At 45.2% G+C, this 12,735-nt stretch overlaps 1 protein-coding gene across 4 annotated transcripts in view; it reads left to right on the top strand.

Moving 5' to 3' along the window:
• Rubicon (run domain Beclin-1-interacting and cysteine-rich domain-containing protein rubicon) overlaps positions 1-12,735 on the top strand; it is a 461,889-nt gene that overhangs the window by 72,625 nt on the left and 376,529 nt on the right. The gene's annotated exons all lie outside the window — the stretch shown is intronic.

Raw genomic sequence — 12,735 nt, 5'->3', positions numbered from 1 at the left:
AATAGGTGCCCGGTTACCGTCTCGCCTAAGAAAAATGTGTGGTGGTCGTGAGGTTCGGGTATTCGAATATGTGTTACTTGGCTGACCCATGCTGAACGGGCTGGAGGTCATGGAAGCAGACGTGGGGGTGTTGAACATAGGGTTGCTGTTAAGAAGTTGTCTTTTAAAGCGAAGCTTTCTTTGCCTCTTCCTTCGACTTTCCCAGTGCTGCTGCTGCTGCTGCTGCAGCTGTAACACCGGCCACGTCGGGTTGAGATGTGGCCATGTCACAACAACATAAAGGACATGCGCTGTTGGTGTTTTGTTTCATGATATTTGTTTATGAGCTGTCATTCTCAAAATTGCGAGGAATAGCTTTGTAAAGAACCTAAGACAATGCATGCACCACTTGGTGGGCCTGCACGGTTGTGGTTAAGAATGATTATTGCAACGCCTGGGGTGTCGACACCGGATTGTCTGTGACATTGTTGGTTGGAGAAGCTCGTGTCAAGGTTTACGCCGCGTCGCATCTGCATAACACCCTCTGGACGCCGTAACTAGGCGTGACTCCTCACAAACGCAATGCAGGAGTTGCCGCACTTGTCTCCATGCTCGTCCGCAACAGCAACGACAGTAGAGGGAGATGGTGGGGAGAATATAGCGAGGGAATAGAGAGAGAGAGGAGGCGGTGTTGTGAGTAATGATGCTACAACCCAGAATGGCGCCGAAGCGTGCACTTAGTGCCGATGAGACAAAGGCTCGCATAAAGCGTCGAGCGCAGTAGGCAAGGCAACATCTCACATCTCGTCGTGACTGTCGTATGCCGTCAATATATCACCGCCAAATAACGTCAATGAACGCAAACAGCAGACAAAGCTTCGCTTACATCGATTCCTACAGTGCATAGGATCTGCATATATTTCTGTGGTGAAAAGTTTGTTGGGAAGATGTAGAGGAGCACCATGAACCAATTCAGCCATAGAGCACCCAAGGTCTCAGCGGAAGATGGCTGAAGGCCAAGTATTACCAACGGCAAATGCTCGGTCCAGTGCTCGCGATTACAACATGCTGTGAGAGCCGTCTTGAGCTGTCAGTAAAGACGCTCGACCATGCCGTTAGTGGACAGATGGTAAGCAGTAGTGTGGCAGTGCTTCACACCTAGAATGCGGCAAGTGCAGCAAATAGGGAAGTTTCAAACTGCCATCCCCGGCCTGTCATTGCTGAACAGCCGAAACATGAAACCCATGAAGAAACTAGAGTGCGTGCCACTGTCTATGTGGTGATGTCGATGATGGGGACTGCCTAGACACCGTCTTAAATGATCTAGTATAGTCAAAATTGGACGATAGTCGCGTAAAAGAGGAAATCGACAACTATGTCGATGTGGAAGCACTGGTCATGTCACATGGTCAAAGCACTGGTCAGGAGGCAGGAACTGTTGGTGCGGTGCAATAGTGTGATGGGTCACCTTAGTTTTTTTGACACGCAATACAGAAACTGGACCACGTTCAAACATCCGCATTGACACAAGGCCACACATATCGCTGCGTGACAAGGTGTTAAGTGGCCCTTATGCCAGTATGAGCAATGTCATTCAGAGAGTGAAAAATGGCCCGCCGCAATGTTACTGGAATGAAAGAGCGTGGAAGAGGCCCAGACACGTTGCACCACAGATCACACGATGCGGATAGATGGGAAACAAGCTCGAGGCGAAGGAAGGAGGGATGTTCCCATAATGCTTGTAGTTAAGGGTCACTGTGCTGTGCCTCCGGTAGTGCGTGCCATTCGACAGCAATAGAAGCGGAGCTGATTGCTGCAACTCAAGAGAGGGTATTGGCAGCTGTATCATCAGCTCTGTTGACATATCGTATGTCTGTGGTGGACTTGGAGATGTATGCAAGATGCCGTATCTCCAGTGTGACATAATTTGAGGAGTTTGGGGTGAATACATAAGTCAGAGGGTTATGGTTGGTCATCACGTGGAACTCGCATCCTTCCAGTAAGTGGCGGAAGTGTTGAATGATGGTGCAGATAGCTAGCAGCTCTCAACCGAAGATACTGTAGGGTGTCTTGGTGAATTGCAGTTTCTGAGAGAAATAACCTGTGGGGCACCATTCAGAGTCAATATATTGTTGCAACACTGCTCTGATGGCCACAGTGGAGGCATCTACCATTACTCTAGTCGGTACGTCAGAACAGGGATGTACCAGCAGAGTTGCTTCAGCTATGGCTTGCTTAGCTGCCAAAAAGGTAGCCTGAGGTGGCCATAGCATTGTCGAAGATGGGCTCCATGTCTATCAATAGGTCAGTGATTGGCTGCAGTAAGGCTGCGCAGTATGGAGTAAAACGTCGTGAAAAACTGACGAAGCCCACGAACTCGCAAAGCTGGCAAAGAGTGTTGGGTACGAGGAAGTTCCTGAGAGCCCTAATGTGAGATGGCAATGGAACGATCATCATTGTCGGCGTCATCCTATTTTATGTCCACTGCAGCACGAAGGCCTCTCCCTGCGGTCACCAATTACCCCTGTCCTGCGCCAACCGATTCCAACTAGCGCCTGCACATTTCTTAATTTCATCACCCCACCTAGTCTTCTGCCGTCCTCGACCGCATTTCCCTTTTCTTGGCAGTCATTATGTAACCTTAATGGTCCAACGATTATCTAACCTACGCATTACATGGCCTGCCCAGCTCCATTTTTTTCTCTTAATGTCAATTAGAATATTGGCTGTTTCCATTTGCTCTCTGATCCACACCCCTCTCTTCCTGTCTCTTAATTCTATGTCTAACATTTTCATTCCATTGCTCTTTGCACAGTCCTTAACACTTGTCTTTGGGCTTCTTTGTCAGTCTCCAAGTCTCTGCCCCATATGACAGCACAGGGTAGAATGTACTGATTGTATACCTTCCTTTTCAATGATAACGGTAAGCTCCCAGTCAGGAGCCATATGCAATCCAACCCAATTTTATTCTATGAATTTTTTTCCCATGATCAGGGTCCCCTGTGAGTAATTGACCTAGGTAAACATGCTCCTTCACAGACTCTAGAGACTGACTGGTGATGTTGAACTCTTGCTCCCTTGTCTGGCTATTGATCATTACCTTTGTCTTCTTCATATTATTCTTCAACCCTACTCTGTTAGGTCTTGTTGTTAAGGTCCTCAATCATTTGTTGTAACTCGTCCCCAGTGTTGATGAAAAGAACAATGTCATCTGCAAAACAGATATTCGCCATTGACCCTTACTCCTAAGCCTTCCCAGTTTAATTTAACATTATAGTTTTGAATATCCCTTATTTTCTCTTTGTTGATCAGTTTTGACAGTTCCGCAAATTCTATCTGATCTCTTTAGTCGGACACTTTCATTCTTGGTTGTTTCTTTATTAGGTCCTTCATTACTTGGCACAGCTTACGTACTGGTTGCCTTGGTGCCCTACCTCGCACTTCGATTGCTGCTTTTGAAGCCAGCTTAGTTACGGTTTCATTCATTACCTCTATGTCATCTTCATCTCTCTGTTCTAATGCTGCATATTTGTTTGTAAGTACCAGCCTTAACTGGTCTGCTTTTACCCTTACTGCGTCTAAGTCGACCTGCTTTTTCTTGACCAATTTTACTCTTTCTCAGTTCAAATTGAGGTGAATCCCAGCCCTCACTAACCCATGATCACTGCATTTTACCCTACCTATCACTTCTACATCCTGCACTATGCTTGGATCAGCAGAAAGTATGATATCAATTTCATTTCTTGTTTCACCATTAGGGATTTTCCAGGTCCACTTTCTGTTGCTATGCTTCCTGTAAAAGGTGTTCATTATTCGAAGCTTATTCCTTTCTGCAAATTCTACCAGCCTCTCTCCTCTAGCATTTCTAGAATTGACACCGTAGTTGCCAATAGCTTGTTCACCCGCCTGCTTTTTCGCCACTTTTGCATTGAAGCCACCCATTACTACAGTATACTAAGTTTGAACTCTTCTCATCGCTAATTCAACATCTTTGTAAAGCTGATCTACTTCCTCATCATTGTGACTGAATGTTGGAGCGTAGTCTTGTACTACCTTTAATCTATACCTCTTATTAAGTTTGATTATGACTACTGCTACCCTCTCATTAATGCTGTAGAATTCGTCAATGTTGCCCACTATGTCCTTATGGATTACGAATCCTACCCCGTATTGCTTCTTATCTGGGAGACCTCTATAGCAGAGGACATGGCTGTTATTCAGCAATTTATAAGTCTCACCAGTTTTTCTAATCTCACTAAGGCTGATAGTATCTCAAACAATGTCTGATATTTCCTCAGGGAGTCCGGCTAAGCTAGCGTCACTTGACCGAGTTCAGGTGTTAAAGGTTCACAGGGTCAGTTTTCATTGGTGGCCTGTCCGGACCCAGAGATTCTTAGCACCCTCTGCTGCGTTACAGGTCTGACTGCCGCCTTAGTGAGGTGTTCCGCAGCTGCTGTGGATTGAAGGCCATTGGGTAATTGAATGAGCCATTTGGGGAGGGAGCGGCCGAATACTGCACCAGGGAGGCCAATTCCTGTTCTGGTGCGGGAGTGTCTTTTGTTGAAGCTTAGTGGTTCTGCCTAATTTGGTTGTACCTGGATAAGCATTGCCCCCCTGGCTCTTGGCGTTTTTGCCAATGTCAGACACCACTCCAAGCTGGAAGGATGCCGAGTGGTAAAACATGATGGCCCATGATATCTAGCTCTTAGCTTCCAAAAACGCATTTCTGTGGGTTCGTGACGTGGCCATACTGTTGCAGACGTAAATGTTCATGCAAGTGACGCTCATGGCCTTGCGGAGTGGAGCTGGCGATTCGTATATCATTGATGCACGCGAAGAGGGCGTGTAAACCTCAAGTTAGCCAGTGATAAAGTGGGGGAATGTTTGTCCGGCATTGCGCAATCTGAAAGGCATGCTCACAAACTCGAATAAACCAAAGGGGGCCCCGTCGTGATGGCAGTTTTGGAATGTCGTTGGGTTCATTATGGTAGTATGCCTTGACTAGATCCACTTTGCTGAAGATTTACCCATCCAGATTAGATGTGAAATATTGAATATGGTGAAGTGGGTAGTCTCTTGCGCTGCCAATGCCTTTACCATAGTGATATATGGGTTTTGTTCACTTACCATTGACTTTGGATTACGATACACGTTCTTCTGGATTTTTATCATTACTGACGTGGTCCACCCCTGATCAGTTCAGATTTCCTGTCTTTCTACAACCTTGACATAAGCATGTGGCAGCAACAGCTCATTGACGGCACCACTCATTTGTCGATCGTTGGACTTCTATCGAGAGCTGATTGCCTCAGTGGCATTTACACACTTGTACCATCAAATCCTTACCAGAGAATCTTGGCCGAGTTCCCCGAGGTCACAAAACCTTGCAATTTGAACAAGCCTCTTAACCACACGGTTACTCACTACATCATCACACGTGGCCCCCAGTTTCTTCCTGTCTTCGCCCCTTGTTTGGCGAGCGTCTTGCCATCACTAAACAGGAGTTTGTGCACATGCTGCAACTCGGCATTATTTATCCATCATCCAGTGCTTGGGCTTTACTGCTGCACTTGGAACCAAGGTAGGATCCGAATGATTGCTGTCTGTGTGGAGACTACCGCGTTTGCACTGCTTCGAATCCACGAGGCTTTGAATGGCGATAATTTCTAGATGGGAGTGCTATACTAACCTGTGTCAATAAGGAGACGTATGCCCTCAATCTTGTCCGTGATTGTGAGCAGGCGGCCAGCTCGAGGAAAGGGGTCACGTGCAGCCATCAGTGATCCCTCCTGTCGTTTCCTGATCAGGTACAAGGTGGCATGCACTTCCTAGCACAATGTGCAAAATGCAGGTGATACCAGAGGTCCGCTGGAACTGAGGGGTTCTTGCCCGCATGTTGTGAGAAGACAAGGAAGCATGTGGGCTTGAAGAGCACTGGCATCGTCTGGGCTTGTGAAGTGAAGCAATGACAGCCGTGAGGTTATCAATGCCTGCTTTGAGCTGGGCGACCGCTGAGAGCTCAGGCGTAGTCATGATGACAGAAAGTTCAGAAGAACTTTTTGCTGGGCAAGTTGGTGCATGGCTATGTTTTAGGAATAGTTGTGCCTAAGAAAGAACAAACACAGAAAAAAACGAGGTAGACGAAAAGAGCGCAACCTATCAACTGGGTCATTTGGGCTGGATATTTGATTGGATTATTTGAGCGGCAGCCTCATGGATCTAATTGGCGAGCTCAGCCAGGTGGTCTAGTGTGATGTCATCAGCAGCAGCAAGGACAAGGTGAAGAGTTTGAGAAAGTCACTGCAGAAAAAGTTCCTTGAGTAGAGCACTGTGGGTGTTGATGTTACTTTCGCCCAAGAGCTGCCACATTCGTTGCAGCATTTGGGAGGGGCATCTGTCACCAAGTTCTTCTCTGATCAAGAGTTGTTGCAGGTGAGTGTGTTCCGAAAGTACAATACGCATCAGGATTTTGGCCTTGAGGTACTTACTCATACAGGTTTTCCCCCAGAGGCTGAGCGAGGACATCAGTGAGGTCAGTGACTACTTCAGGTGATATTGGCGAGATCACTTTGTAGTAGTGCGTCTTCTAGGAAGTGATTCGTTTCAGGTGGAATTGTGCCTCAGCCTGTAGAAAGCACACCTGGGGATTATGTGTCCAAAAGGGTGGCAGCTGAAATTGCACCTCTGCGATATCGGGGAGACGAGGGCTTGACTTGGTAGCCGCGCTTGATGCAGCGAGGGCTTGATGTGCAGTATTGTTGCTAGGTTTGCTCATGTTTTAGTTCGAGGCTGCCACTGTACAGCGTGAAAGGAAAAAAAACCGACACATAGGCATCGGAGCTGATACTGGAGCCTGGCACCCCACTACCACCTTTATTTCCTTCATTGTTCTTGCTGTGAGCACCCCTTGGTGTCATAGTAGATGCAGGCGCTACAGGGTTAACGACAGAAATGCTTTTACAAAATGATGAAAATGACAATTATTTTACACAAATGTAACACGAATGACACAAATAGGTCATTCCATGCCAAATGTCCCAAAAAGCTACGCTCGACCCTCTCCGATTAAATCAAATGAATTGTGGTTGATCACTTTGCTACACTATTTGTACGCATCAAATATTTAAAAGAAAAAGTTGGAAGGCGATTCTACCTCTAGTTAAGTTGATCAAAGACGATGTCCTCCTTGTCAGTGGTGAGAATGCGGCGAATTCACTCTGCATGACACTATATCGTGTCACTCTTCTCATGAGAAGAATAGAAGAAGGGTCGGATGGCTTAAATTTTTTTATTGCGCTATATGAGGATCGGTCCACATTTTTACACTGCACATACTCACAGGAATGGCCCACAGTTTTAGACTGCAAAACCTTCAGAATCGGACTACTTTTCTGGCTGCCCTATTTTTGGAATCAGCATACGACTATTAACCTGTGTACCCTATACAGAAAAGTAGCGTTAGTTCACTAAAGAAGACAGTCTTACAAAAATTGTTTAAGTCTCTTACAGCGATTTGAATATTGCAGTGTTGGCCAAAACCTATGTTGGAGGGAAAATAATGGGCAAGAAAACAATACTATGCAGAATGCCTTCAAAATCTGCTAGTTGGTAGTAAAAAAATTTCACTTTCTTATTCCAGCTCCTTGGCGGCAGCTACTTTGCCTCACGAGATGCTTTGTGGTGAAGCACTACGACGATCCTGAATTGTTTGTCAATTTTTTTACAAAAGTGTACAAGTTCTACAAAGCCAATAATACTACTGCATCATTTGGTTGGACAGTTGGCGACAAGTATGTCAAAAATGTATTGAAGTTGATGGGCGACTAGTTTTGAAGCGGTAGAGGGCTTGAAATTGGAAAATGTGTGAAATGCCTCATGTTTAGGCATATTAGCTGATGCAGTCCAAGTAAAAATGCATGCTTCATTTGGAAGGGTGTAGAAAAAGGATTTATTTATGAAAGTTTAATCATAGTACTTGCTGTTTTAGGAAAGAAAAAATTTCTGTTGAGATCCACTTTGTCACTAGGCATCGAGCCATAAGTCATGCCTCCAGTGCAGAGGGAAAATGCAATGGGTGGCAAGGCTGCATTCTGTTTTATGTTCTCACATTTCTTTACTGCCGTTGCCAACATATGGGTTTTGACACTTGAAATGTCTGTGCGGCTGAGTAGTAGATGAGTCCAGCATTGAAAGTCATCAGCGATGATGGCACGGAATGGTGAAAGGTGCACTGCTAGTATCTTTGAGGAAAACTGTAGTCTCCAGCCTTGCTGAGAGTTCTACTATCAAATTCAATTAGCATTCCTCGGGAACTTCATGCACTTTCAAGGGACTATCTATGTGACCGTTTTCCTGCCTTCTTGGGTTTCTGGTACGCGTAGTCGGAAACTTCAGTAACTACAATGAGCGAGTCGTCGGAAGAATTTGCCAGGGACTCTTAGAGTGGGGCCAAACACCATTTTATGGAATAAACAAAGCAGTGTAACCGTTCGACCTGATTCTATAGATAGTGTCATCTTGATGTTAGTCACTCTAGAATGTCAGCTATAATGGTGTTGGGCTGCTAAGCACGAAGTCGTCGGGTCGAATCCCAGCCATGACGGCAGCATTTCGATGGGGGCAGCATTTCAATCCTCCCACTATGGCATGCCTCATAACCAGAAAGTGGTTTTGGCATGTAAAACCCCATAGTTTTAATGTCTGCTATAATCGTGAGCTGTGTAGTATGCAGCACGGTATTGAACGGATTCGAGGGAGTGTGCCAAGTATGCTTGGTAGAGTGACCAGAAAGGCAATGCAAATTCAAGTTGTGGGCGAACGTTAGCATTAAGTAAGCAAGCTAGTTTTCGGGTCTCAGGTGGTGCACCATGAAGAGTACATTTTAGTATCCGAGAGTATATGAAGCCGTAGCTACAATTTTATTTGTGTGTGTCGTCCAGGAAAGGTTAGGAGTAAAGTGGATACCGAGGTATTTCTATAAAGATGCTGCTGAGACTGGGTGATTGAGTGGACGTGGAGTTTGATAGTTTTCGGCTGAAAGTTACTAATTTACATTTGTCAGTGTTTACTGCCATTAGCCATTTGGCGCAACATTTTGTTACTCTCTGGATCCCTCTGTAGTGCAAGATGATCAGTTGGATTAGAAATTTTATGGTAAATAACACAATCATATGCAAACAAACGAATGGTAGAGGTAATATCTGTAGGTAGGTCGTTAATATTTATTAGAAATAGCAATGGGCCCAAGACACTGCCCTGGGGAACATGAGACGATACCTTGGGGGGTTCTCACCCATCCTCTTGGGACAAAGGAACAACAACACAGTATTGCAAACAATCACAAGGGCATTTATTGCAACTTTCAAAGACTAATGCCTGCTAGCCGAGTTGCTATCCACAAACCATTCCGATGGGCACGCAATAAATCGTGGAAGTCCGACTCACCACGACCGAATAACGAGCGAATATGTTTGCTCCATGCTGAACACCAACGCCTGGTTGTTCGCGTGTACTTTCATGCAAATGGTGGCGCGTTTGAACAATCGTGTTCGTCCATTCCAGAGTAGGCCTCACGAGACAGTCTTGCAGAAGCATTGGCGCACATGCAGAACGTCTGCGCCGCTTGCCAATCCTTAGCCAAAGAGGAAGAATTTTCTCGTTTTTGCGCCCAAGTAATCCCGCCGTTAGGTGGCGTTAGCAAAGCAACACTCGCACCATCTCTCATACTGCCCTGCAAGCATACCGACCACACCGCAGTGAACCCACGCGTCGAAGTCGGATTGCACGAGACAGAAGCTATGTGAGAAAACATATCAGGGGGCGCGTGAGAGTCGCGCATCCCCATAACCTCAGAGAGGTTAATAAAGGGGAAATCAGACATCCACCCGTTTGTAGCAATTGCTACAAATTATTTTGTAGCAATCTATTATTGTTACTTAAGGTTTATTAATTACTTCTCTCCACCTTGTGGGTTTCCGCAGAACTACTACGTCAACCTCGGAGAGGGATGATGAGCAATCATTTATGCAAGTGAATTTTTTGCGAATGACAAAAATGTATGATCCATGATAGCGTTAAATAATATGTTTAATGCGGAGAGTTTGTAAATTAAACGACAATGTGTTATGCCCTTGAAAAGTCGAATGAAAACACAATCTGTCTGATGGTTATTGTTCATATTAGTTAAACTTTATGAGTAAATTCCAAGAGTTGCGTATCGCACGACAGCCCTTTCCTAAAACCATGTTGATGAGGGTAAAAAAGGCTGTTTTCTTCAAGATGCTATGCGACGTTTAATGCAATGATATGTTCTAGTAGCTTACATGCAATACTTGTTAGAGATATGGCCTGGTGGTTACTGATATTAATTTTGTCGCCAGATTTGAACACTGGGATGACTTTGCCAATTTTCCAATTGAATGAAAGTTCGCCTGTAGACAGAGACTGCTGCAAAATGTGATAGAGGATTAAGCTACTTCAGATTATCGTGAGCTTAAGAATATTGGCGTTAATTCTGTCAGTTCCAGGGCTAGTGGAGATGTTAATGTTATTGAATAAAAACATGTTGCCGTCAACAGTTCATCATCAGAATCAGAATCAGTTTTTAACGCGACAGCGTTAAGGAGCTCGTGTAGTAGAAAAGCCGGTGTCGTCGGCGTCGGTGTCCGCGGCGTTGGCCGTGAGCGATAAATCCCAGCGGGCACTTCATGAATAAAAAACAACTTGCAAGATGGGCTTGGTGGGAATCGAACCAGGGTCTCCGGAGTGTGAGACGGAGACGTTACCACTGGGCCACGAGTTCGATGCTTCAAAGCAGTACAAATGCGCCTCTTGAACGCGGTGTTGCCTTAGAAACGAGCTGTTTCTAAGGCTCAGGCGTGCGTCGCTTGCTCAGGCGCACATTTCGTTGTCACGGCGAACGCTGCGTTGCTCGACGCTCACCGCGTCCTATGCGGGGCGCGTAGTCGCTGCGCCGTAGCCCATAGTCTTACACCCCTTGGCGGGTCGACACTGCTGGTGTCGACCCGCCAAGAGTCGGTGTCGACCCGCCAAGAGTTCAAGAGTGGAACGCTGTCGCGTTCCACTCTTGAAGGCGAAGCTTAAGCGTCCTCAAATATTTTATTCATGACAAAATGAGGATAATTACAACATATGTATATACAGAAGGAGGTCCCGTAGTTAGAAACTGAAATGGGACCTCCTGTACATGATGACTAGAATTAATAATACATACAACAATGGCAACACGAAAAATTTACGAATAAAGGTTTTAAGAGACAAGGCATAAATGAACAGAAAAGCAGCATATGTACGTATTAAACAAAAAACAAGGCTTCGACTTATTCAACGATAGGTGAAACTACAAAAAATAGATAAAAGAAAGAAAGTAATATATATACATATATATCACATCATCATCATCATCATCATCATCATTTATTCCCTTTAGGGACATTACATAAGGGGGGGGGGGACACAGCGATGGGAAAGTGCCATACATCAGCTCAAAAAAAAAAAGCAAACAAAAGTATCAGAAAAATAAATAATAAACTGCGTAGAAAACATCAGGTATAAACAGAACCATGAAAATATCTCAGACTGAGTAGCAATAAATTAAAAGAAAACTGTACACGTAAATGTGAAAAACGCTAAACAAAAGTGGCAAAAAAGAAGAGAAGGAAAAATAGGCGATGACACAAGCAAGTCAGATTGCTGGGAGAGGAAACGTGAGGAAAAGTGGCTATTTTGGTTCAAATGGTCTGATAAATAACTGCCTAAATTTGGAGGGAGTTGACTCTGAAACTACTGCTTCAGGAAGATTGTTCCATTCTTCTGTGGCGATGGGGAGAAAGGATTTGTTGAAGGTGTTAGAAGAACCATGCAAACGCTGTATGCTAAGGGATTTAAACAAATGGTGAGATGAGCGTAACGGAGCATGTAATAAGTTCTCGCGCAGTGCAGGAAAGTTTAACTATAATTTATGAAAAAAACAGAGCATTGCAAGTTTCCAGCGGAGTGCTAGGGGTTCAAGTCCGAGAGACAATTTTATGTCAGTAACGCTGTGCCAAGGTAAGTACTAAGAAGCTGTGAAGTGGGCTGCGCGGTTCTGAATGGCTTCGAGCGACTGAATCAAGTAAACCTGGTGAGGGTTCTATATGGCTGAGGCATACTCAATTTTAGAGCAGTCGTATGTCTCGTATGCTAGTTGCCTGATGGATGGAGGGGACATAGCCGGCGATCATCATCATCATCATTATCAGCCTGGTTACGCCCACTGCAGGGCAAAGGCCTCTCCCATACTTCTCCAACAACCCCGGTCTTGTGGCCATGCCGTCCCTGCAAACTTCTTAATCTCATCCGCCCACCTAACTTTCTGCCGCCCACCTAACTTTCTTTCGCCCCCTGCTATGCTTCCCTTCCCTTGGGATCCAGTCCGTAACCCTTAATGACCATCGGTTATCTTCCCTCCTCATTACATGTCCTGCCCATGCCCATTTCTTTTTCTTGATTTCAACTAAGATGTCATTAACTCGCGTTTGTTCCCTCACCCAATCTGCTCTTTTCTTATCCCTTAACGTTACACCTATCATTCTTCTTTCCATAGCTCGTTGCGTTATCCTCAATTTGAGCAGAACCCTTTTCATAAGCCTCCAGGTTTTTGCCCCGTAGGTGAGTACTGGTAAGACACAGCTATTATTAGCTGTGTCTATTAGCAACCTGCTGTTCATGATCTGAGAATACCTGCCAAACGCACCC

Source organism: Dermacentor albipictus, chromosome 1, assembly GCF_038994185.2.
Source record: "Dermacentor albipictus isolate Rhodes 1998 colony chromosome 1, USDA_Dalb.pri_finalv2, whole genome shotgun sequence".
NCBI classification, from domain to species: domain Eukaryota; kingdom Metazoa; phylum Arthropoda; class Arachnida; order Ixodida; family Ixodidae; genus Dermacentor; species Dermacentor albipictus.
This window is presented reverse-complemented; position numbering and strand designations above follow the sequence as displayed.